Source organism: Bos taurus, chromosome 28 (assembly GCF_002263795.3).
Source record: "Bos taurus isolate L1 Dominette 01449 registration number 42190680 breed Hereford chromosome 28, ARS-UCD2.0, whole genome shotgun sequence".
NCBI classification, from domain to species: Eukaryota; Metazoa; Chordata; class Mammalia; order Artiodactyla; family Bovidae; genus Bos; species Bos taurus.
The window spans coordinates 12,723,486-12,749,076 of record NC_037355.1 but is presented as its reverse complement, the minus strand read 5'-3'; the positions used below and the strand labels follow the sequence as shown (position 1 = coordinate 12,749,076).

Here is a 25,591-nt window from a genome sequence, read left to right as displayed (position 1 = left end):
AACAATTACTCTAGCACAAGTGGATAACAGTAGTTTTTAGAGTTATACTACTCTATAACACATTATAACATGACACAATTTACTTATGTTTCTCTTGGTGTGTATCAGGTCTTTTAGAGCATCATCAGAGACAGGTTGACATTCAGCAACCATGCTGACTTCAGAGAAAAAAACATTTCTTTTTATGCCATCAAGTTTAAAATTAATTGTTCAAGGAAAGCAACACCATTAAGATGGGCTTCCCTGGTGGCTCAGTAGTTAAAAATCTCCCTGCCACTGCAGGAGACACAGGTTCGATCTCTAGTGTGGGAAGATCCCATATCCCTTGAAGTAACTAAGCCCACGCACCACAACTATTGAGCCTGTACTCTAGAGCCTAGGAACAGCAACTACTGAGCCCATATTCGGCAACTACTGAAGCTGGAACAAACGCTCTGGACCCCAAGCTCCACAACAAGAGAAGCCACCGCAATGAGAAGCCCACACACCGCAACCACAGAGTAGCCGCTGTTTACCACAACTAGAGAAAAGCCCGTGCAACGAAGACACAGTACAACTATAAATGAATAAGTAAAATTATTTCTACAACAGGTAGTCATGTCGAACTTATCCTTGTCCGTATAATTATTGCCTTGTCAATTAAAGCCCATCATTAAGCTTTAGCTCCATAAGATATTCTGACATTAGATCCTGAAGGGAATCAGAGGTGATCTCTGAACCCTAGAGTGGAGAGTCACACAGCAGGACAATTAAGGAGGCCAAAGCGCACAAGAGGAGTCAGAGCAGATGGTGAGATCTGATCTGAGAAATACCCAGGACCAAGTGCATCCTGTCTGAGAGGTACTGTGGGAAGGCCAGCAGGTATACAAGGCCTGGCAGGTGAGGAGGCAGCTGATTTATGATGACCTCCTATTGGGTCTGGGAGAATCCCAGTTTCAAATACATTCTCAAATCTTTCAGGTCCTGATCCCAAATGTATTTATTTAGCAGTACTGGCACATTGCCCAGTACTTTGCCCAGTACCGGGCTGGGGGGCTGTAATAGTCAAAATCAAGGTGCAGTCTCTGCTCCCAGATGGCTGAGCAATGGTTATAATAGAATGAAGGTTGTTGGAGGCAGAGTACCAGGTCATTAACATCATAACCTTCTCTCTTTCCCACAATTATTACAACCATCACTCATTATCTTAACCCTGATGCTCCTTAAAATAATCAAAATTTTATTAAAGTTCCCCCAGGAAGGTAGACTCAGTGCTTTGGAGATAGGAGACAGTGTGGCCCTGACCCTGGCTGTGCTGAGCAGATCTCCCAGTTTGGATGACTCCCACTGAGACCTACTGCTCACCTTCACACTGCCTCCCACTGTCTTATAAGCAACCCACTTACTACTGAAACATTCACATGACAAAGAAGTAGGGACGTGATTGAAAAATATCTGATATGTTACACGGATTATCAAAAGATAGGTTACACAGATGTTTACAGATGGATACAGGGAGGAAGGGACACAGGTGGACAAAGAAGGGGATTGGACACGTAATTTTACATGTCTACATATTACAAGGTAAAAGTCAGTGGTTCACTTTATGTTTGTTATTTTTAGTGAATTTACATTAACTTCCAAATAAGATTAAAGAAGAAAAGCAATTCAATGTACCTTAAAGAGGTCCTATAAGTTTATAAAACATGTTCTGATGAAAGCTGACTTGGATCAGTTTTGAATGGGACAGTGTTTGTCAGAAGCACCCACACCGCCCTCTGGTGGCTTTTTGAGAAATGGCAGGAGTGCTGCATGGCTCCATGATTTTTGTCAGCTAAAGAAGCCAACATTTACACTTGCCACATTCACAATCTTACTGTTAGAGCAAACCAAACTCTGTAAGGCTCAGTGTTTTGAGGATGTCTGTCTTTACACTGTCTTGAGGCCTTGAGCCAGGCCCTGGGTCCACAGCGGAGAGGAGAGAGGAGGTTGCTGCCACCTCACGGGACCAGCAGAGAGATGGTGGGAACCTGCTAGGATCACCTGTCTATACCCAGCTCTGTGTGTGGTGGGGAGAAATTAGTCTATCAAATCAAAGCAATTTATGAAACTTTTGTTTATATTAATAAAACATTTTAGAAAATCACAAAACTGTCATACAACATATCTGTATGATTTCATCTAAATTTACACAGAATTCTAAAAAATGGGATTACCTTACCTTACTGGTCTCTTTTTAACTTAATATGAGTAGTTATTTCATCCATTTGTAATTTTAGGAAATGTGAATTTAATGGCTGCATAATATTTAAGAAAATTGGAGATTTAAGTGAACATTTCATGCAAAAATGGACATAATAAAACACCATAAAAGACAGAAATGTAAAGACCTAATAGCAACAGAAGAGATTAAGAAGAGGTGGCAAGAAGAACTATAGAAAAAAGTCTTAATGACCGGGGTAATACTGGTGTAGGCGCTCACTTAGAGCCAGACATCCTGGAGTGTGAAGTCAAGTGGGCCTGAGGAAAGCTTACTACAAACAAAGCTAGTGGAGGTGACGAAATTTCAGTTGAGCTATTCAAAATCCTAAAAGACAATGCTGTTAAAGTGCTGCATTCAATATATCAGCAGATTTGGAAAACTCAGCTGTGGCTACAGGACTGGAAAAGGTCAGTGTTCATTTCAGTTCAAAAGAAGGGCAATGCCAAAGAATGTCCAAACTACTTGTAAAATTGTACTTGCTCCTCATGTTATCAAGATTATGTTCAAAATCCTTAAAGTCAGGTTTCAGCAGTATGTGAACTGGGAACTTCCAGATGTACAAGCTGGGTATTGAACAGGCAGAAGAACCAGAGATCAAATTGCCAACATCATTGAATCATAGAAAAAGCAAGGGAGTTTCAGAAAAACAACTACTTCTGCTTCATTGACTATGCTAAAGCCTTTGGCTGTGTGGATCACAACAAACTGTAGAAAAGTCTTAAAGAGATGAGAATATCAGACCACCTTACCTGACTCCTGAGAAATCTGTATGTGAGTCAAGAAACAACAGCTAGAATCAGACATGGAACAAGGGACTGGTTCCAAATTGGGAAAGGAGTATGACAAGGTTATATACTGTCACCCTGCTTATTTAACTTCTATGCAGAGTACATGATGTGAAATGCCAGGCTGGATGAATCACAAGCTGGAATCAAGATTGCTGGGAAAATATCAACCACCTCAGAAATGCAGGTGATATCACTCTACTGGCGGAAAGTGAAGAGAAACTAACTAAAGAGCCTCTTGATATGGGTGAAAAAGGAGAATGAAAAAGCTGGCTTGAAACTCAGCATTCAAAAAACTAAGATCATGGCATCTGGTCTCATTGCTATGCTATGCTAAGTCACTTCAGTCATGTCCGACTCTGTGTGACCCCATAGACAGCAGCCCACCAGGCTCCCCCGTCCCTGGGATTCTCCAGGCAAGAACACTGGAGTGGGTTGCCATTTCCTTCTCCAATGCATGCAAGTGAAAAGTGAAAGTGAAGTCGCTCAGTCGTGTCCGACTCTCAGCGACCCCATGGACTGCAGCCTTCCAGGCTCCTCCATCCATGGGATTTTCCAGGCAAGAGTACTGGAGTGGGGTGCCATTGGTCTCATTACTTCATGGCAAACAGAAGGGGAAAAAGTGGAAGCAGTGACAGATTTTCTTTTCTTGAGCTCCAAAATCACTGCAGATGATGACAGCAGTCAGGAAATTAAAAGACACTTACTCCTTGGAAGGAAAGCTCTGACAAACCCAGACAGCCTATTAAAAAGCAGAGACATCAATTTGCCAACAAAGGTCCATATAGTCAAAACTATGGTTTTCCAGTAGTCATATACGGATGTGAGAGTTGCACTGTAAAGAAGGCTGAGTGCTGAAGAACTGATGCTTTTGAACTGTGGTGCTGGAGAAGACTCTTGAGAGTCCCTTGGACTTCAAGGAGATCCAACCATTCAAACCTAAAGGAAAGTAACCCTGGATATTCATTGGAAAGACTGATGCTGATGCTCCAATATTTTACCCATCTGATGCAAAGAGCCATTGGAAAAGACCGTGATCCTGGGAAGGATTGGAATCAGAAGGAGAAGGGGGCAGCAGAGGATGAGATGTTTAGATACCATCACCAACCCAACAGACATATATTTGAGTAAACTCCAGGAGGTAGTGGAATACCAAGGAACCTGGCGTGTTGCAGTCCATGGAGTCACAGAGAGTCCGACACAACTTAGCAACTGCACGATGACGACATAATATTCTTTATGGTCCCTTGTATCACAGGACCTGTTTCTATAGCTCCTGATGCCAGCTTCTTTCACAATCATATCTTGTTCATCTCTGAAAATGGGAGTCCAAATCCTATCATTTCCAGGCAGTTTTCAAATCTAGAATCATTCTCTGAACTTTCAAAGCGGGTTCTCTAAATTCCTTTCTCCTAGGATGGCAGGCACTTCATACTCTGTTTTCTCTCCTGGGGATTCAGAACTCCTCCAAGACTGAGATGCTGCTCAATGAATTCTCAGGTCACTCTTAGCACAGTGCTTGGTGTATGGCAAACAGCCAATAAAGATGTGAAAGCTAATTAAATCGAAATGAATTACTCACTGTTGCTGACAACTTTGTTTTCCCTTCCTGGGGAGAACAGCTGGAAGACTTTCCAGTTTCTTTTGTGGCCACAGAAACTGATTGTGGCCAAAGCAGCAGCAGAGAAACTGTATCCTTCCAGAGCTGGCTCATTATAAGCTTCCATATGCATTTCTACATATTCTTACCCCCTTCTGCTGATGGATGTAGATGGGGATGAGGTCTTAGGGAATGGAGACGGTATAGGATCAGAGGAGTCTGGGTTCCTGAATGACCAACTGAAGGAGTCTCCCCAAAGTGAATACCCACCCAGCGTTGTGATGTGGGAATTACAGTGTTGTCCTGCTGAAATCTGGGGAGTTGTGTGGTAATTCAGCATAAACCATTATACACACAAGAATGCTAAGTATATGATCAAATTAAATTGCCCTTAATCTAGTACTTTTAAAATGACATACATCAGTTTTGTATTATTGATAGTTTTACCCTCCAATTTAACCCTGCTTTTCTGAATCAGTCATTTGACCTCAGAGAATATCAATTCCTCAACATTTTTTACTCTCAGCTTCATACACACTGCAATCAGAATTACAATATTTGAAAAATAATGTTGAGAAAGTACTTTCCAGAGAAAACTTCAGTAACTTTTAATTCCTTGATTCTGTTTTGAAAACATAGCATAGTAAACTACTTGTAGTTTATCCATATTTATTTCTAATTAACAAAGTATTTTAGTTGGGATTAATTTTTAACAAATAAATAGCAGGTTTCTTGTCCACATCACAGCTGAATGACTAAATTCTCTCAGGAGGATTTCTCTACTGACCATAGTTTGTACTCAGTCAACTGACCTGGATCAAATAGCAGGTATTAAAAATCTTCAGAATGTTCTTTTTCTTTCATTACTTTTCAGCCAATAAGCATTTGACCACGTGGATTTTTCTATGGCCTGGATTATTTTTACTAACAACAAGCTACATGTTGTTGCAAAAGACCTTAAGGTCCAAATGTTGGTATCTAATGAGTCTGTTCCTTTGAAGACAGTGATTCACTTTTGCTCCAACTTTTGGAAAACTTGCCCCAAAAAGCTCCACCACCCTCCCATTCTGCCCACTTCACCCATTACAGAAGACTGTTTTCTCAGTGTTACTTCCAAGGTACAGGCAGATGAACGTTTATACAATGGATTCAGGTACCTGCCTGGGAACTGAAAGGATCTTTTCCATTCAAATATCCTGGTTAGGAACCATGTTTCTAATTTCTCTGGGAATTAAGAAACAGCAAGGAAAGAGGGTACATGGTTGATAAATGAACGTCAATTCATCTGAAAATCACTCCATCTCCTCCCCTTCCTCTTGGTGTTCAGTGTAGGGAAAGAGCCCTGGTCATTGCCATGTGGCTATTACTCTTTTTCTCTTCAAAGAGACAAGCCATTTCATTGAGGACACTATTTCACCAAACTCAAAGCTGGAATTCCTTTTATGTACCAGATGCCTATCTTTATAATATATGCCATTATCTTCAACAGTGAAATGATATGCTTTATTCCTCATTACAGAGACCAAACTGCTATAGCAAAAGTCACTCCTGAGAGTTCTATGTGGAAATTTGCTAACTTGAGAAAAAATTTCTGTAGAAAAAGACAACCCATCTCTGTGCTACAACGCATTGTTCCTTGCACCAATCACTAGTTTTAACTACAATCTATTATGATTTGAAGCATGCTAAATAAGCAGATTGTAGCATATTCAAAAGCAGAGACATTACCTTGCCAACAAAGGTTCGTCTAGTCAAAGCTATGGTTTTTCCTGTGGTCATGTATGGATGTGAGAGGTGGACTGTGAAGAAGGCTGAGCACCGAAGAATTGATGCTTTTGAACTGTGGTGTTGGAGAAGACTCTTGAGAGTCCCTTGGACTGCAAGGAGATCCAACCAGTCCATTCTGAAGGAGATCAGCCCTGGGATTTCTTTGGAAGGAATGATGCTAAAGCTGAAACTCCAGTACTTTGGCCACCTCATGCAAAGAGTTGACTCATTGGAAAAGACTCTGATGCTGGGAGGGATTGGGGGCAGGAGGAGAAGGGGATGACAGAGGATGAGATGGCTGGATGGTATCACTGACTCGATGGACGTGAGTCTGGGTGAACTCCGGGAGCTGGTGATGGACAGGGAGGCCTGGCGTGCTGCGATTCATGGGGTTGCAAAGAGTTGGACACGACTGAGCGACTGAACTGAACTGAACTAAAAAAATAACACATAAAAAACCACAGAACAAAACCCAAACTATTCTCAATAAAAATATCCATTTGCTGCAGCCAATCTGAGATTTAACCAGGATTAGGAACTAAAAAGCCTCTTGATGAAAGTGAAAGAGGAGAGTGAAAAAGTTGGCTTACAGCTCAACGTTCAGAAAACGAAGATGATGGCATCTGGTCCCATCACTTCATGGGAAATAGATGGGGAAACAGTGGAAACAGTGTCAGACTTTATTTTCTTGGGCTCCAAAACCACTGCAGATGGTGATTGCAGCCATGAAATTAAAAGATGCCTACTCCTTGGAAGAAAAATTATGACCAACCTAGATAGCATATTCAAAAGCAGAGACATTACTTTGCCAACAAAGGTCTGTCTAGTCAAGGCTATGGTTTTTCCAGTGGTCATGTATGGATGCGAGAGTTGGACTGTGAAGAAAACTGAGCGCCGAAGAATTGATGCTTTTGAACTGTGGTGTTAGAGAAGACTCTTGAGAGTCCCTTGGACTGCAAGGAGATCCAACCAGTTCATTCTAAAGGAAATCCGTCCTGGGTGTTCTTTGGAAGGACTGATGCTAAAGCTGAAACACCAATACTTTGGCCACCTCATGTGAAGAGTTGACTCACTGGAAAAGACTGATGCTGGGAGGGATTGGGAGCAGGAGGAGAAGGGGACGACAGAGGATGAGATGGCTGGATGACATCACCAACTCAATGGACATGAGTTTGAGTAAATTCCGGGAGTTGGTGATGGACAGGGAGGCCTGGCGTGCTGCGATTCATGGGGTCAGACAAGACTGAGAGACTGAACTGAACTGAACTTTGATACTTTAAACTGCAACACTGCATACCAGAATGCCATGAAATAAACATTTCTCCTGATTTGTATATCATCTCCTCCTAATGCAAAATTTAACCCACCCCCCACCCCCCCCAAAAAAATTCAAAAATCTCAAATACAGCCAACCAACAACAAAAAATCAAAGAAATGCCCCAAAACCAAACAAAAAACCAAAGAAACCACGCCCATTACTATAACTAGAGTTCTCAAATATTTTAGCGTCTATGGTAACTGCTCAAAGAAGTATTTTTTAAATGCTCATTTAACTTAGAAGCTTCCCTAGTAGGTGAAGAATCTGCCTGCAATGCCGGAGACTCGGGTTTGATTCCTGGGTCGGGAAGATCTGGAGAAGCAAATGGCAACCCACTCGAGTATTCTTGCTTGGAGAATTCCACAGACAGGGGAGCCTGAATGGCTACAGTCCATGGGGTCGCAAGAGATGGGACACGACTTACCGACTAAACCTTCACCATTTAACTTAAGAGCAGTGCAGCTTCGCCAAAAGTCGCCCTGTTGCTTGAAAAGCCTAATGCAATCGAGAAAAACTGTTCACCATACCCCAAAACATAAAAAGGCGGAAATAGCTTTATTTCAAACTTTGCTTAGATGTTAGTATGTCACAAATTGCCCTCCAGGAAGCGCTCTGTTAGTCACAGTCAGTCAATAAAGCCTGAAAACGCTGAAAGTGAACTTTAACCTTTTGTAGCCGACCCTCCAGAAGGCTTTAGGAAAGAGCACCGAGTCCCATCTGAACACCCGCTGCCGGTGGCCAGCGAACAGGATCCCCGAGCTGTGCGCCCCCATCACCCGCGCGCATCCCAGGAGCAGAGATCCCTTCACACCTGCGGACCCACCGCGCCCGACACGCACGCCCGGCGGCCCCAACTTCGGGCTCCTCGGCGGCACCTCCCCCTCCCGGATCCGGGAGCCCGCGGCGACTACAGGGCCCAGGCGGCGTCCGCAGACCCAGAGGCCACCCCCCGCCGCGGTCGTGGGGCAGCCCCGCCGCAAGGAGACTCGAGGGGCGCCAAGCAGGGAGGGCTGCGAGCGCGCGGGGCACCCCCCGCTCCACGGCCGCCTTGGGGCCCGGGCCCGGAGTCCTCACACTGTGGCCGGTGGCGGCGACCCGGGAGCCGAGGACCGAGGGAGGCTCGCGCTCCTCGGGGCTGGAGGAGTCGGGCGCCGTTGGCCGTTGGGCAGGCGGGGGCGCGCGGTGAGGGGCTGCGGTAGAGCTGCACTTACTCGTGTCTGCGCCGCTCCCTGGTCCGGGCGTCCCGCCGTGGGGACCGACTCAGTCTCCCAACTTCCCTTCCCTCAGGACGGGTCCTCGCGAGCTCAGACGTCTCTGCGCCTCCACCCTCGCACCTGCCGCCGCTCACGCCTGCGCACTCGCTCCTGGGCCGGTGGGGGCGCGGAGGGGCGTCTGTCAGCCTCAGGACTCCTGGCTAGAATATCCTTATTTTACATTTCCTTAGTGTTTGACTTGATATCATTTAAAAAAAAAAAAAAAATTAATGTCAAGTTTTCTTATCCTAATCATAATTTCATGACTACAGATTCTGTCTTTGTAAGATTTCTTTGATAATAGGTACCAAAATTATATATTTGTTCTATAAATTTTCAGTCAATAATACGTTTTACCCTGTGGAGTTTTATTTAGTGTTTTTTTTTTTTTCCCAGCCTTGGCAGGGGCAGAGTCTTGAGATGAAGGGAGAGTTAGGATCCCCCAGGCTAGGGCTGCCTCCCTGCCACATGGTTTGCCGTGGGAATTAGAGGTCCTAAGACCCCAGGATATTCTGGCAATGTGGAGTAGATTCTCTGGGTGTGTGCACAAGTATACACTGACAGACATCAGAGGAAGGGATCATAGGGAGTGGGGTCAGGGGAGGGGTGGACCTTGGGGTAGCGACAATGACGGAAACATGCATCATTTTTCCCTGGACTAAGGCAAAGACCATCTTGTTGGATCTCATATGGAATCAAGGTCAGAACATCTGCACTGGCTATGGTGAGGAGTCCTCACAAGGGAACTAGACACTCCACAGCTGAAGTGGACAAGAGGAGGTTGAGGGTCCTTTTCAAGGTCCTTCTCAAAGCCCCTGGTTCCTATGAATCCTGTCACATTCCCTCCTGGGGCCCAAGGAATGTTGATGTCCTGAAGTCTCTCAGAGGTATGGTTTGTGCTGTGGTTTCCCTGCTTGGTGTGTAGTGTGAGTGGTTCCCATCAAAGGGTTGATGTGTCTACTGGGGCGAGGAGAGTATCCCTTGCACTCCTACACATTCCCCTGCCCCTGACCTGGCCTATACCTCCTCCTATTAGCATCTGAGCTTCTCAGTGGAGGAATGGAGCCTCTAATCTATTCATTTACCAGCTGTGCCCTGAGCACTCAGTGAGGGCTGTGATGAAAAGAACAACCAGGGTCACAGTCTGAGGGGGAAATGGAGAAACACAGAAAGAAAAGACAGAAAGGAGCAAGTTCTGTGTTGAAAAACAGTAGGTGTGACAATGGGGTCATGGAAAGGCTGCACTGAGGGGACATGTTTGTCCCCAGCAGGGTAATGAGAAGGTGCCCGCTATTCACACATCTGGGGATAATTATCCTAGAAGAAGGCACAAGTGTGTGGACACACAGAATGTGTTTGTCCAGAGATGAAACCAGAGGGAGCTAGTGTGGCTGGTGGGAGCTTGGGAGGAGAGTAGGGGGACAATGGGGAGTGAGGGGCCAGGGCCTGATGCTTGATGGCGGTGTGAGTGGTCCATTCTGTGTGACAACATTAGCCAATCTTGAGTGACTTAAGCAACAAAAATTTATTATCTCACACTATCCATGGACCAGGAATTGACCATGATTCACCTGGAGGCCTCTTCCAGTGTCTCCCGGGCGTCTGGGACTGTGGGCTCATTGAATCAGGACCCAAGAGCTCCTCTGTCTGATGGTCTCAATGCTAAGCCACAGATGCCTCTTCATATAGCAACTTGTAATATACAGGCTTGTACCCTAGAGTGAGGGACCAGGAAGACAGAAAGACAGAGAGAGGGGAAACTGCAATACAAATGAAGAAGTGGAAATTGTACACCTAAACTCTGGGGGATTGTCAAATGGTCCAACCACTGTATATAACACTTCAGCAGTTTCTCAAAAGGACAAGCCTACAAGTTTTCAGTCAATCCCAAAATTCCCCTCCTACATCAATACCCAAAAGCATGTGAACACAGATATTCACATGCCTGTACACAAGTATTCAGAGCACCACTGTTCAGAAGAGCCCAAAGGTGAAAACCCTAAAGTCCATCAACAGATGACAGTCAAATGTGCTGTTTCCCAAATGGAATATTATTTAGCAATGAAGAGTGCAAATGTTCTCAAATAGACATTTAATAGGGTTATGTAACATTATGAATGAACTTACTGCAATTTACATGTACAGTCTAAGATAATCAAACTATTAAATTCTAAGTGAACTTTATATCACAGAATAAACGATTTAGTATGCATTAAAAAAAATACCAAAAATGGACTTGCTCTAACTCTGGAGCTCTGGTGGGCAGTAGAGGTGCAGTTGGCTCCAGGTCTGGAGATGTTTCCAGAGCTTGTTCTGGAGCTGGTGCTGTAGTTCCAAGAAGAGAAAACATCAGTAGGACTGCTTTTCCAAGTGTCTCCCAAAAACAGAAAAGAAAGCTTCTCACTGCCACTCAATGATCTCTCAAAGATGCCAGCCCCAGAAAGTCTTCCCAGACTGCAGTCCAGGGCAATAGTGATCTGAGCTTCCTCATTGCTCCTGGCCCAGTTCCAGCCTCAGAAGGCTCTGCTCTGTGTGGTCCAGGTCCCTCCCATCCTCATTCACCCCCATCACCCACCTCGAGTCCTCCTCACATCCCCCTCTGCCTCAGTGGGCTCCAGGGTCTCCAGCTGTGCCAGGAGATTGAGCGTTTGGTGCTCCAGGTCTGCATCAGGCATGCTGAGCTCTATTTAAGCCAGTAGCATCCATAGGCAGGGAAATTCTGGGGGCTTGTGGATATCCTCAGGGTAATGGTACAGCCAGGTGCCCAGGATGGTGGACATAGCCCTGGGGGGAGTCACGTGGGCAGCAGAGTCAGAGATCTGGCCTTCCTTCCACACTGAGCTCCAGGGCAGCTCTATGGGGTCTGGGTCTTTTTGCCTTTGCTCCTGCGCATCCAGAGGCCAGTTCTCCTCCATGTCACATCTCACTTGGTGGTTCTTTGGAAAACTGAGTCCCTCCCTCTCGAATCAAAGTCCCACTCACATTTTTCAGCTGGTGCAGGGGTCCACCGTCCTCATCAGAGTAAGGGAGGATGCATCTGTGCCTAGAGAAGGCCACAAAGGCATCACATGGACAGGACTGAAGACATGCCGGATATGATGGCTAGTGTGACAGTGTGACCCCCCGGGAGAACTGAAGCCCTGGGGGGCAGGACTGCTGTCTGCTCGATGCATTACACGATGGTTGTTCCTAGAAAAGTGCCTGCACCTTGTGGGCCTTCCTCTATATTTCAAGAATGAATGAGCCCAACCAGCCCCATCTGAGTGCCTGGGGCACTACTGATCTCTCCCAGGGATCCCTGTTCTCACTAACCCAGGACAGGGTACCTCTCACAACTTACTTTGCAAATGGAAAACAGTTCGGCCCAAGGTCAAAGGTCAGAGACAACTGAGACAGAAGCTTCCTTGAGGGGAGTAGGAACATGATGACTAAGTACAACCACAGGCCCTCCAGCAGACCTTTCCATGGGGCCAGGTCCCCAGAAAGCACTTTCCAACTTTCCAGGAAGGACCCACTTAGTCCCCACATTCACCCTGAGGGCTGGTTCTCCCTTTACCCTCATGTGCGGAGGTGGGCTGCCGTCTATGGGGTCACACAGAGTTGGACACGAGTGAAGTAACTTAGCAGCAGCAGCAGCAAAGGGGCCAACTGGGGCTCAGAGAGGTGGAGAGATATTCCTGTCACTGACAGCTGGAACGGGGCCAACTCCCCAGTGTGTCATAGGCGGGGGGAAGTGCTCACCTTGTGAAGAGAAGGTCCAGCACCTGTTTTGTTGTTGTTGTTCAGTCACTTAGTCTGACTTTTTGCAACCCTGTGGATGGCGGCACACTGGCTTTCCTGTGCTTCACTATCTCCTGGAGTTTGCTCAGATTCATGTCCATTGAGTCAGTGAAGCCATCCAACCATCTTGTGCTCTGCTGTCCCCTTCTCCTCTTGTCTTCAATCTTTGCAGTATCAGAGTCTTTCCCAATGAGTTGGCTCTTTGCTTCCATCAGAGTATTTTCCAATGAGTCAGCTCTTCCCACCAGGGGGCCAAAGTATTGGAGATTCAGCTTCAGCATCAGTCCTTCCAATGAATATTCAAGATTGATTTCTTTTAGGATTGACTGGTTTGATCTCCTTGCAGTCCAAGCGACTCTAAAGAGTCTTCTCCAACAACACAGTTCAAAAGTATCTATTCTTCAGCACTCAGCCTTCTTTATGGTCCAGCTCTCACACCCATACATGACTATCGGAAAAACCATAGCTTTGATTATATGGATCTTTGTTGGGAAAGTAATGTCTCTGCTTTTTATATGCTGTATAGGTTTGTCATAGCTTTTTTCCCAAGGAGCAAGTGTCTTAATTTCATGGCTGCAGTCACCATCTGCAGTGATTTTGGAGCCCAAGAAAAAGTCTGTCACTGTTTCCATTGTTTCTTCATTTATTTGCCATGAAGTGATGGGACTGGATCACTTTTTGAATGTTGAGTTTTTCAATGTTGAGTTTTAAGGCGGCTTTTTCACTCTCCTCTTTCCCCTTCATCAAGAGGCTCTTTAGTTCCTCTTTGCTTTCTGCCATGAGGGTGGTGTCATCTGCATATCTAAGGTTATTGATATTTCTCCCAGCAACCTTGATTCCAGCTTGTGCTTCATCCAGCCCCGCATTTTGCATCATGTACTTTGCATATAAGTTAAATAAGCAGGGTGACAATATACAGTCTTGATGTACTTCTTTCCCAATTTGGAACCAGTCCATTGGTCCATGTCTGGTTCTAACTGTTGCTTCCTGACCTGCATACAGGGATCTCAGGGGGCAGGTAAGGTGGTCTGGTATTTCTATCTCTTTAAGAATTTTCCACAGTTTGTTATGATCCACATGGTCAAAGGCTTTAGCATACTCAATGAAGTAGATGTTTTTCTGGAATTCTCTTGCTTTTTCTATGATCTCCAGTGAATGTTGGCAATTTGATCTCCGATTCCTCTGCCTTTTCTAAATCCAGCTTGAACATCTGGAGGTTCTCAGTTCATGAACTGTTGAAGCCTAGCTTAGCGAATTAATGCTTTTGAGCATTACTTTGCTAACATGTGAAATGAGTGCAATTGTGTAGTAGTTTGAACATTCCTTGGCATTGTTGTTCTTTGGGATTGGAATGAAAAAAGACCTTTTCCAGTCCTATGAACACTGCTGAGTTTCCCTAACTTGCCGGTGTATTGAGTGCAACACTTTAACAGCATTTATCTTTTAGGATATGACATTGCTTAGCTGGAATTCCATTACATCCACTAGCTTTGTTCATAGTGATGCTTCCTAAGGCCCACTTGACTTTGCACTCTAAGATGTCTGGCTCTAGGTGAGTGATCATACCATGGTGGTTATCTGGGTCACTAAGATCTTTTTTGTATATTTCTTCTGTGTATTCTTGCCACTTCTTAATATCTTCTGCTTCTGTTAGATCCACACCATTTCTGTCATTTATTGTGCCCATCTTTGCATGAAATGTTCCCTTGGTATCTCTAATTTTCTTGAAGAGATCTCTAGTCTTTCCCATTGTGTTGTTTTCCTCTATTTCTTGCATTGTTCACTTAGGAAGGCTTTCTTATCTCTCCTTGCTATTCTTTGAAACTCTGCATTCAGATGGCTATATCTTTCCTTTTCTCTTTTGCCTTTAGCTTCTCTTCATTTCTCAGCTATTTTGTAAGGCTTCCTCAGACAACATTTTGCCTTTTTGCATTTCTTTTTCTTGGGGATGGTTTGATAACTGCCTCCTGTACAATGTTATGAATCTCTGTCCATAGTTCTTCAGGCACTCTATCAGATCCAATCTCTTGAATCTATTTGTCACTTGCACTGTATAATCGTAAGGGATTTGATTAGATTTTACCTGTGTTGCATAGTAGTTTTACCTACTTTCTTCAATTTAAGTCTGAATTTTGCAATAGTTTATGATCTGAGCCACAGTCAGCTCCCAGTCTTGTTTTTGCTTACAGTACAGAGCTTCTCCATCTCTGGCTGCAAAGAATACAATCAATCTGATTTTGGTATTGACCATCTGGTGATGTCCATGTGTAGAGTCATCTCTTGTGTTGTTGGAAGAGGGTGTTTGCTATGACCAGTGTGTTCTCTTGACAAAACTGTTTGCCTTTGCCCAGCTTCATTTTGTATTCCAAGGCCAAACTTGCCTGTTACTCCAGGTATCTCCTGGCTTCTTACTTTTGCATTCCAGTCCCCTATGATAAAAAGGATATTTTTTTTCTTGGTGTTACCTCTAGAAAGTCTTGTAGCTCTTCATAGAACCATTCAACTTCAGCTTCTTTGGCATTAGTGGCGGGGCATACACTTGGATTACTGTGATAGGAATGGTTTACCTTGGAAAGGAACAGAGATCATTCTATCATTTTTGAGACTGCATCCAAGTACTGCATTTCGGACTCTTCTATTGACTATGAGAGATACTCTATTTCTTCTAAGGGATCCTTGCTCACAGTATGTGGCAAAAGCCCTGTAGGTGCCCAGGAATGTGGGGATGTAGGAGGGGGTTGCTGCCGAGGAAACAGGTACCAGGTTCCCCACCAGCATCTCTAGCCTATGTCTTTGGACACTTCACATCATGTAGGTCTCACTCCTGTCCCCTGTGGACACATTCTCCCCCTGGGGTGGAACATAGCAGAGACACAAGTCAGAGGCAGCACCATGGACACCAGGAAGGCAGGGGCTGGAGCTCAGACTGAGTCCCCGAGCCTCCAGGACTCAAGGCAGGAGGAGGGGCAGGAGTGCCCTCCACAGAATAAACATCCTGGTATCACGAGTGAACTGGCACTGGGCCATGGTTATGTGTGTTAGTGTCTTAGAGCAGTTTGTATTTGATAGCTCTCCATGTATTAACTGCATCATCCCTGTTGGTTATGAAACCATCCCATTCTGGGGATGAGAAGACAGAGGCTGATCCTGGGGTGAGAGGGGCTGAACCTGGGGTGAGAGGCATCAGGATTCTCAGGCCCACATGGATACCTGGGATGGAGTTAATACAGGATTAACTGTAGAAAAATGCAGAAAGGCTCCTTTCACTTTCATGAAGTGAAATTCTATCACAACCTCTTTCTGAGATTCCCACGTGGAGGTGAACAGTGATTTTTGCATCTGGACAAGTAGGGCGTGGGCTTCGAGGGGGCTTTGCAGAGCTGACAGTCCCAGGTTCCTTTGGGAGAAAGACTCTAGGAGGGACCCAGGGGAGGGCCAGGGTGGCTCTGGGACCTGGAACTTCCTGGGTGTAGGATCGCCTCCTGGCTAGCACTCACCCTGTGCCCGCCCTGGGCTCTGTTGCTCGTGTGGGGCTCCAGCCCCTCGTGCAGGGAGATGGAGCAGGGTGCTCTGTGGACTGGCTCCTGTCTGCAGTCCCATGAGGAGCCCTGTGAACAAGTGCCTGTCAGCCAGGCAGAAAGTCTCAGGGCCCCGGCCAGCTGTCTGTGGTGCTTCTCAGACCCCCAGACATCTCCCCTCCAGACACACGCCCACCACTCTCCCCACTGACCTCCACCGAGGATGCAGACACCCGACCACTTGAGGGCCTTGGATTCACACTGGCACAGAGAAGAGCACCTCAGGGATCCTGTTTCCCCACTGCCAGCCTGTCCTCAGGTGTGACCGTGACAGGACCACCAGGTCACCACGGAACCACCAACCTGTTCCTGCCCAGAGGGAGAACCTCCCCTCAGGTCCCACTTCCCCCCACATGGAGATGAGGGCAGCTGGTGCTGCCCAGGGAAGGCTCCCAGTGGCAGCCAGGCCTGGTGTGGCCAGCTCTAGGTTGCCTGGGGTTACCTTAGGTGACCTCCTGGTAAAGGACCAGAGGCATCCGGGTTGAGCGCTGAACCGCCTGAAACATCTGAAAAACCTCTCCCTCCAGGGTTTCCTCAAGCAGAAGCCCTGGTCAGTCGAGACACAGCTGGAGAACATCCTTCTGGATGAAGTCTCTCCAGCCGAGTGAGCCCAAGTGGCCGTGGCGCTGTTGCTAGGAGGTGGGTGCCTGGTTACAGGGTTCTGAGTTCTGTTAGGGTCTGCCGTCAAGGAAGTGACTTCACCTCCCGGGCGCCCCTTCCTTGGATTGACAGTTGATAACTCTGCACACAGCCCTTGGGATACTGACCTCTCATCCCTCATCCCCGCAGCCCCGGATCTCACACAGTTGCTCCACACAGCCCTCCACACAGCTCCCGGGAAGGGTCTGTGTGCAGCTCTGAGGAGACAGATCTGGGCCCAAACTCACCTCCCGATTCCTACCTGTTCTCCATCCTGGATGAGTCCTTGTGTCTCTCAAGGCCTGTCCGTGTCCCCACCTGCACACCAGGGATGATGCCCGCATGGACTTCTACATCCCTAGAAGTAGGACAAGACCTGGAAAATGTGGGAGTCTGTGTCTCAGGCAGGCAGTGCCTCCAGCCCCTGTGTATTCTTCTTATTACCCTCCTCATATCTGTCCCTCTTCTGATCCCACCTCATAGTCTTTATTATATACACTGTGCACCTGTGTATGTGTGTGTGGAGTGCTCACTCCAAAAGGTGAAAAGAAAACTACCCCCACATGGGGAGGGATAGGCATGAGCTTCCTAAGATCTTCCCTGGTGGCTCAGATGCTAAAGCATCTGCCTTCAGTGCAGGAGACCCAGGTTCAATCCCTGGGTTGGGAAGATTCCCTGGAGAAGGGAATGGCAACCCACTCTAGTATTCCTGCCTGTAAAATTCTATGTTCAGATGAGCCAGGTGGTCTACAGGCCATGGGGTCACAAACAGTCGGACACAACTGAAGAACTAATACTTTGTTTTTTTCAGTTTCCTAAGATCTTAGGGTTCCTAATTTTCAAAACAATCCCTTCATGGGACTCACAGCCTGGTAGGCTTGGCTTCTCTGGCTGGACTCACAGTGGGCCAGGGACAGATTGGGAGATGACAGGCTGCCAGCATCAGACAGACTTGACCATCTGATTTGCTGCTGCCTTTATGTCCCTGTCCTTTAACGGTCCTCCTCAAGACTGAGGCTGGCTGTCTCATTTTATCCAGGCCCAACTCCAGCATAAACAGAGACCACTTCACCAGGATGAAGAGGATTTTTAGTTAGCTGGAGGAAAAAGCTCCTCAGCCTCACCCCAAAATCCCGATAAGTAGTTGCTCCCAGTGACTTCATTAGGAAAGGGGGCTTCAGTTCAGTTCAGTTCAGTAGCTCAGTCATGTCTGACTCTTTGCGACCCCATGAATTGCAGCATGCCAGGCCTCCCTGTCCATCACCAACTCCCAGAGTTCCTGCTCTTATCTAACTTTATAAGTGTTTAACAGCAAGTTTTAATTGGCCCCAAATTGCCCTCCAGACATCCCTCCCCCGGCCCCCATATCCATGCAGCAGCAGCTCCATCTCACCACGTGCTCAATCCAGGACCCCAGGGCTCCATCTGCTCCCTCTTTCCTCCTCACCCCCACATGCAATCACCCCATCCATCCCCTGGCCTTGGAGCCCAAGTCTAGAATGCATTCCTCACCTCTCTGCCCTTCCCTCCCCTCTCCTAGTCCAGGCCACTGCAAACACTGTCCCTGATTCACTTTCTTCTGTTTCTCACGCTCTCTGATCCAGGAGAGATCAGAGATTTGAACAGATAGATCTGATCCTGTCACTCTGCTGACAAACAGGAAACCTATCAGCAGCACTCTGGGAAAAAGCTCCAGTCCTCAGCCAGACCTCAAGCCCCTCCTCCTGCCAGCAGACCCCTAGCCTGCTCCCCTCAGTCCAGCCGCACTGGTCTCTGGCTGTTCTTCAAGGATGCCCCCTCCCCAGCCTTCAAAAGCCCCAGACTGGGACCCCATTGAACTCTTTACCTGGATGGACTCCTCCTTCAGGTCTTGCTGGAGGTTGCTTCCAGTGCTCTCTGTTCCTCCCCCACGGCCATTTCCATAGTTCTGGGAGTTGTCCTTCTGGCCTGCTGGGCCCCAGTACTTGCCAGAGGATATGGCAGGAAGCTGGGACCCGAGGCGACCTCAGGTGCTCAGACCTGGTAATGCTTCAGCCACTGGTGGGCAGGTGAGAGCAGAGGGCTCTGTCGATGCCTGGTGACCAGGGACAAGAAGCCTCACAGTGCTTTCTGAGCCTTGCCACCTGACTGGTTTTCCAGTCATAATTTAGAGACCAAGAAAGCAAGCCAGAGCCGGGGTGTGCCTCCAGAGCCCACGCTCCTGCCCAGGCCTCGCCCCCTTCAGTCTCCTCGGTTGGTCTCTTAAGGATCAGTGCAAGGTGCAAATCCTGACTTCTGCTGTTCCACCATGTGGTTGGTATGGCTGTTGCATCATTTTTATTCTTTTATTAAATGTGCCCGGGACTATTCCAGAATCCAGGAGTGCCTGCCAACTTGGAGTTTACAACCTAGTGTGGGGAGACTGATTTATCGATACATTTACCTGGATCTAGACTCTCCCATCTGTCTCCAACTACTACCCCATCGCTCCTTGTCCTTAATGCAAACACTGTCAGATGCATGTCTAGACTCCCCTTCCACTGCTCTGATGAAAAGACCTATCTGGGAGAAGAACATTCTGGGTGTAACAAATAGCCAGTGCACAGGCATGTTCAAGGGATTCCAATAGGCCAGCATGCTGGGGTGCGTGGGAGGGTAGAGTGGGATGAGTCCTTGGAGGAAAGTGTAGTGGGAGGTGTGCTTTTCCTCCCAGGGAGGCGAGGGCAAGAGGGCTCCTGGCCCAGGAGTGGCAGGATGGACACCTAGTAACTGAATTTCTTTGGCTGGTGAAGCTGAGAAAAGACTGCAGAGAACAAGAGATGAGTCTTGGGACCATTAGGGGCTATTGCAATGGGCTGAGAAGAGGCTGGATTCTGGTTCTAAGTGGAAGACAGAACAGACAGGATTTACTGTTTGAGGGGATGTAGGGTTCGAGGGGATCTCAGAAGTTTCTGACCATCAGAAAGGCTGGAATTATCCGAGTGTCAAAGACAGTTGGAGAAGCATGTTTGGGGAGGGGGAGATGAGGAGCTCACCTTTGAACATGACCACCTTTGAAGTGAGTAGATGGCCTCTAGCAGTGATGCTGGTTACATGCTGAGGATACAAGAGCCAGGAATTCACAGGAGATCTAGTCTGGAAATCAAGGTTTGGGAGACTCGGGCAGATGGCATTTAAAGCCCTGGAACTAGCTGAGACCATCCAGAGAGTGAAGGTGAAAACAAAAGAGTAAAACATGTGGCTGTTGTGGGTGGGGTGGAGAGTAGAGTAGACTGAACTGGAGAAGCCGAGAGGTAAGAGAAAACCAGGCATGAAGCTGGAGGTGGGTAAGGCCCTGTGAAGGGAGTGTTTTCTGGAGAAGCGGATGGCCATCTGGATCAAATGCTGGCGGGACAAGATGAAAACTGAGGTGGGAATCCCAGGTTTCAGCAACATGGAGGCCACGAATAACCCCGACAGGACAGCTGGGTAAATGGTGGGGGTGAAGTCTGAGTGGAGTGGATTCTAGAGAGAACCAGAGGAGCAGGTGAAGGGGAGTCTAGACAAGTCTCTTGACAGTGTTTGTTTTAAAGGGGAAGAGAGTGGGGTAGCAGCTAGAGGGAGGTGAATATACTGATGCAGGACAGAGGAGAGGGGCTGGAGCCATGTCCTAGAGTGGAGCGCTCAACTTCACAGGAGCTAGAGCCCCTCACACACAGAAACAAGAGAGCGAACAGCCTGGTGCACAGATGCAGCTGGTGCTGGTGGTGGGCGCTTGTCCCCATCCCCTCTCTCTTTTTATTATTTTCTAACTTGTGAAATATATTTACAGAAAGGTACACAAAACACATATATACCACTTTCCTAATGATGTAGGTACCTGTGTAACCATCACCTGGGGTTAAAAAAAATAGTAACACCTCAAAAAAATCTTCCCAGTGCTTCTCTCCAGTTAGAATCTTTCCTTTCTGCCCTAGATGTATCACCAATCTGCCTTCACTGATGTTATTTTAAAAATAATTTTGCCATCTAAATGTACTCTGGAACCATCTGGGCTGTTATTTAACTTTGTTTTTTAAAATTTTAGTTAATTTTTCCAGCTTTATCAATGTATAATTGATGAATAAAATGTAAGCTATTTAAAATGTATAGTGTGATATTTGATATGAGTATACATAGTGAAATAATTCTCATTTTAATTAATACATCTGTTACCACACATATTTACTTTCCTTTAGATAAGAATATGTAAGTTCTACTTTCTTAGCAAATTTTAACTATATAATGTAGTGTTATCAACTATATATAGTCACCATGTTATACATTAGATCCTGAGACCTTATTCATCTTATAACTGAAGGCTTATATCCTTTTAGCAACCTCTCCCTATTTCTTCTACCCAAGCCCTGGGAACGACTGTTCAAATTTTTCACTCATTTTTAAAAATTGGGTGGGTTGCTATTTTAATTCTTTATTGTTGCATAAAAAACACCCCAAAACTTAGTGGCTTATCACCAACAATAATGTACCTTGTTCACAAATCTTCAATATGAGCAGGGCTTGGCCTCAGCTGGGATGATTCAAGGCTGGGATCTGAATTAGCTAGACAAGGGCTTTCTCACAGCACAGGGGTCCAGATACTGTCAGATTTCTTATAGAGCAGCCTGTTCCCCCCAAACAAGCACTGTAAGACATCCGGCTTGGAGCTGCAAGGCTTCTTCTGATCTAGTCTTGCAAGCCCTGTGCGTGCTAAGTTGCTTCAGTTCTGTCGATACTCTGTGACTCCTCTGTCCATGGCATTCTCCAGGCAAGAATGCTAGAGTGGGTTGCCATGCCCCACTCCAGGGGATCTTCCCAACCCAGGGATCGAGCCTGAGTCTCTTACATCTCTTCCACTGGCAGGCAGGTTCTTTACCACTAGTGCCACCTGGGAAGCCCTTGCAGGTCCCAGGTGTGTTCTATTCATCAGGCAAGTCACTAAGGCCAGCTAGATTCAAGGGAAGGGAAATTAGATGTCACCTTTCACTGTGAGGAATAGCGAGGAATGTTTATTTCCTGCAGTTGCAGTTTCTTTTTTCTTATTGATTTATAGAAGTTCTTCATATATTCTGTATTTGCCTAAAGTCATTATATGTTTTGGAATGCTCTCTTCCATTAGCTGTCTTTTCAGTCTCTTTATATCTTTCCCCACTTTGTGGCTAATGCTTTTTGAATCTTAAGAACTTTTTCTCTCCCTCAGGGTCATGAAAAAACTCTCTTAAAAAAAGCGTTCCAACTTCTATCTCTAAAGGCTTTCTATGCCTTTTTAATTTAGGCCTTGAATCCACCTTTATTTTAGTGTGTGGTGAAGTAGAAGTCTTTTTCCCACATACATGTTTAAGTGCCACTGATTCAGAAGAATATAATTTTCTCACTGTCCTAGTGTGCCGCTTTTGGCAGATATTGACCATTTGTGTGTGTAAATGTCTTTTTTATTAGTCTGAATGTTTCCTTGGTATCTGTCTTGGCAAGAAGTTTCAAGCTCATCTTGTACATTGCCTGCCTAAGACTAGAATCAGCTATTTCTTCAAGATGACTTGGTTTCCTTTATTAAGAAAGGAATCCTCCTTGCTGCTGGCTTGATCACTGTTTTTAGTTCTTTCCCATGGGAAGAATTAGAAATTACATGTATGGTAAAATACTCTGAGTGTATATTGATACATCCAATTCAAATAGAAACTGTATAGCTTGACACCAGAAATAATTAAATTTGAATATCTAATTAGTCACTTGTTTTATCTCAACTTATGCACACACAGGTTCAGAATAATAATATCCCTAATACTACACAAGACATAGGATATACAAATAAGTGGAATGATATTCCATCCTCGTGGATTGGAAGAATTAATATTGTTAAAATGTCCATACTATTTAAAGAAATCTATATGAGTCAATACAATTCCTATCAAAATTCCAATGCATTTTTTCACAGAAAAAGGGACAATAATCCTCAAATTTGTATGGAAACACAGAAGACCCTGAACAGCCTAAGCAATCCTGAGAAAGGAAAACAAAGCTGTCAGCATCACATCCCTACTTTCAGAATCTATCACAAAGCTGTAGTAATCAAAGCAGTATGGCATTGTCATAAAACCAGATGCACAGATCAATGCAATGGAACAGAGAGCCCAGAAATAAACCCACATGTATATGGTCAAGTAATTTACAACAAATATGGCAAGAATATACAATGGGGGAAAGGACAGTCTCTGCAATCAATGCTGCTGGGAAAACTGGACAGCTACACATAACACAATCAAACTGGACTTACATCATACACAAAAATAGATTCAAAATTGTTTAAAGTCTTGACTAAAAGACCTGAAATTAGAAACCAGCTGGTAAAGGACCAGCTCCTTAACATAAGTCTTGGCAATGAATTTTTGGATCTGACTCCAAAAGCAAAACACACTAAAGCAAACATTGACAAGTTGGGATTTCATCAAACTAAAAAGTTTCTGCACAGCAAAGGGAAAAAAAGGAAACAGCCATAGGGGAGGGGGGCAAGATAAACATTTCTTTGAAAAAGAGAAAAATAAAATCTCCTTCAAAGTATTATAAAACATTAATAAACAGAAACATCAAAGGGAGTTGGGAGACCAGAAGCAGGTGCTCTCAAGCTCTGTGAAGACAGCAGAGTACAGCAGGAAGAACTCCTCTCCTGGCAAGGACTTGGCCTCTGAGAAGCCATGGACTCTGTGTACCGGAGCCCTCCCAACTTTCTTTGCCCCTCAGGAAAAGTTTTCCCCTTCCCTTGTGTCGGAGGGCTTTCATGAAGCTTGCCAAGGTTGCAGATCCCAAATAAATCCATCTTTGCTGTAGAAATAACTGGTAGTCTATTTGTGTTAGATCCACAGCATATATCTAGAAACATTTTTCTTCATATGCATATGAAAATTAGGATTGTGTGTGCATAGATAGTTAATATATGCTTAATTCATAGTCCTAAATACAGGGTATTGCTTTGAGTTACAACAGCAGCAATGTTCATGATGAAAGTTCTAGTGCATGTAAAAGAGAGAAGTCAATGCAAATAACGGTCTGTTTCAGAATTTTCCCTTCAGGGTAAATACTCCACCCTTTTATACAATAAAAAGCTGTTGCTGTATTATCGACCTTGGATTAAAAAGAAAACCAACCACATTCTTTGTTTATTTATAGTTTTATTTCCTTATTTCACTATTAAACTTAGGGGATAATATCACCATAAAGTTGCAGGCATCATTTTATAGTACAGACAATTGACTTGTTTTTAGGAGAAGGAATAAAAATGGCATATGACATATCTAAAAAGACTATTGAGGAAGTGCTGGACACTAGGAAATAAAAACAGGTAAAATTCAGTGCCTTTGAAAGATGGGGACACTAGTTATAGATGCAACTATGATACATGCCTTTTGCTTACAAAGCAAATATATTGCCATCTCTTTGGACAGTGGTTTCTACATCCTCATGAATTAGAAGGATGTGAGCATCACTGAACACTTCATAGACATTTCCCAGAAAGCTTTCTGCCAAAAAATATCAATGTGCTAATTCACTGCCTTGGAAGCCTATTTTAATTAAATTTTCTTCAAACCTGCACCAAACTTAGACAGTTCCCATGTGTTTGAAAAGAGGAGGGGAGTATTCCTTGAAAATGTCACCTTCCCATAGCCCTAACCACAGGCCCCAAAGAAGTTTCTCTGGAGTGTTGTATGTAGGAGGCTGAAAATACCCATGTGTTATATAAGGAATGAATAGTGGATATGAAGAGAGGGCTTTTGTTCAATGCTTGCAGAACAGAATAGATTCTGTCCTAACTTTCATGCCAAGCAAAACTACATGCAAGGATGTTTTAAGCCAAACTACAGAACTTCACCTGTACAAACAGAAGACCTATTTATAGACTCTCCAGGCTCTCCCAATATTTCACTTACTAGGACTAAGTAGAGTTGAGTAATCTGGTAAAAAGTTTCTGAATACTAGAGATCAAGAGTGGATTTTCCTTCTTCCCTGTCCTCTTAATTATATTTATTTCTTCAAATCTATTAAAATGTTTCTCCTTGTTGCTTAGTAATATTTTATTAGAAAATCATCATCTGAATGAACCATTTTTCATTTAATTCACTTTCCCAGCCCAATGACCTCTGGCTGCAGTTGAAATGTGGGGCATGATGTGCATGTAATTCTGATAACTATTTGCTGTATTAATCATAAAGAGTTTATTAAACATTCAACAACATTTATTGAATGTCTACTGTCTGACAGATACTGTGCTAGCCACAGGATGAATAAGACCCGCTTTCTATCATCAAGGAAATCACAGAATCTAGGATAAAAATAGTTTGGGATTTGGAATGTAAATTACAGAATTAATAAGTATTTTGGATTTCAAGAAAGAACAAAAATAAACCTTTATAATCTGGGGATAATATTTTAGGATAAGGTTATTTGGGTAAGCGAAGTGTTATTAATACTTCTCTGCAACTGAGGGTATGGCCTGCTTTTCCCTTTACTTTTCATGCAGAATTTCTCATGCAACTCAGATGAGAGCCACTTTGGATTTGGGTGAATATTTGGGGGGTATGCCAAGCCAGGATAAGAGTGGTAGACTCTATTGAGTCTTCCTGATTCTATCAGGGCAACT

General features: G+C 45.0%; 1 long non-coding RNA gene across 1 annotated transcript; it reads right to left on the bottom strand.

Moving 5' to 3' along the window:
- Nucleotides 1-10,888: 10,888 nt before the first annotated feature.
- LOC132344124 (uncharacterized) lies at nt 10,889-16,454 on the bottom strand. The gene is made up of 3 exons (XR_009493240.1): nt 16,243-16,454; nt 12,707-15,312; nt 10,889-12,008 (listed from the first exon to the last, which is right to left on the bottom strand). It is a non-coding gene; the product is annotated as an uncharacterized lncRNA (long non-coding RNA).
- Nucleotides 16,455-25,591: the final 9,137 nt, after the last annotated feature.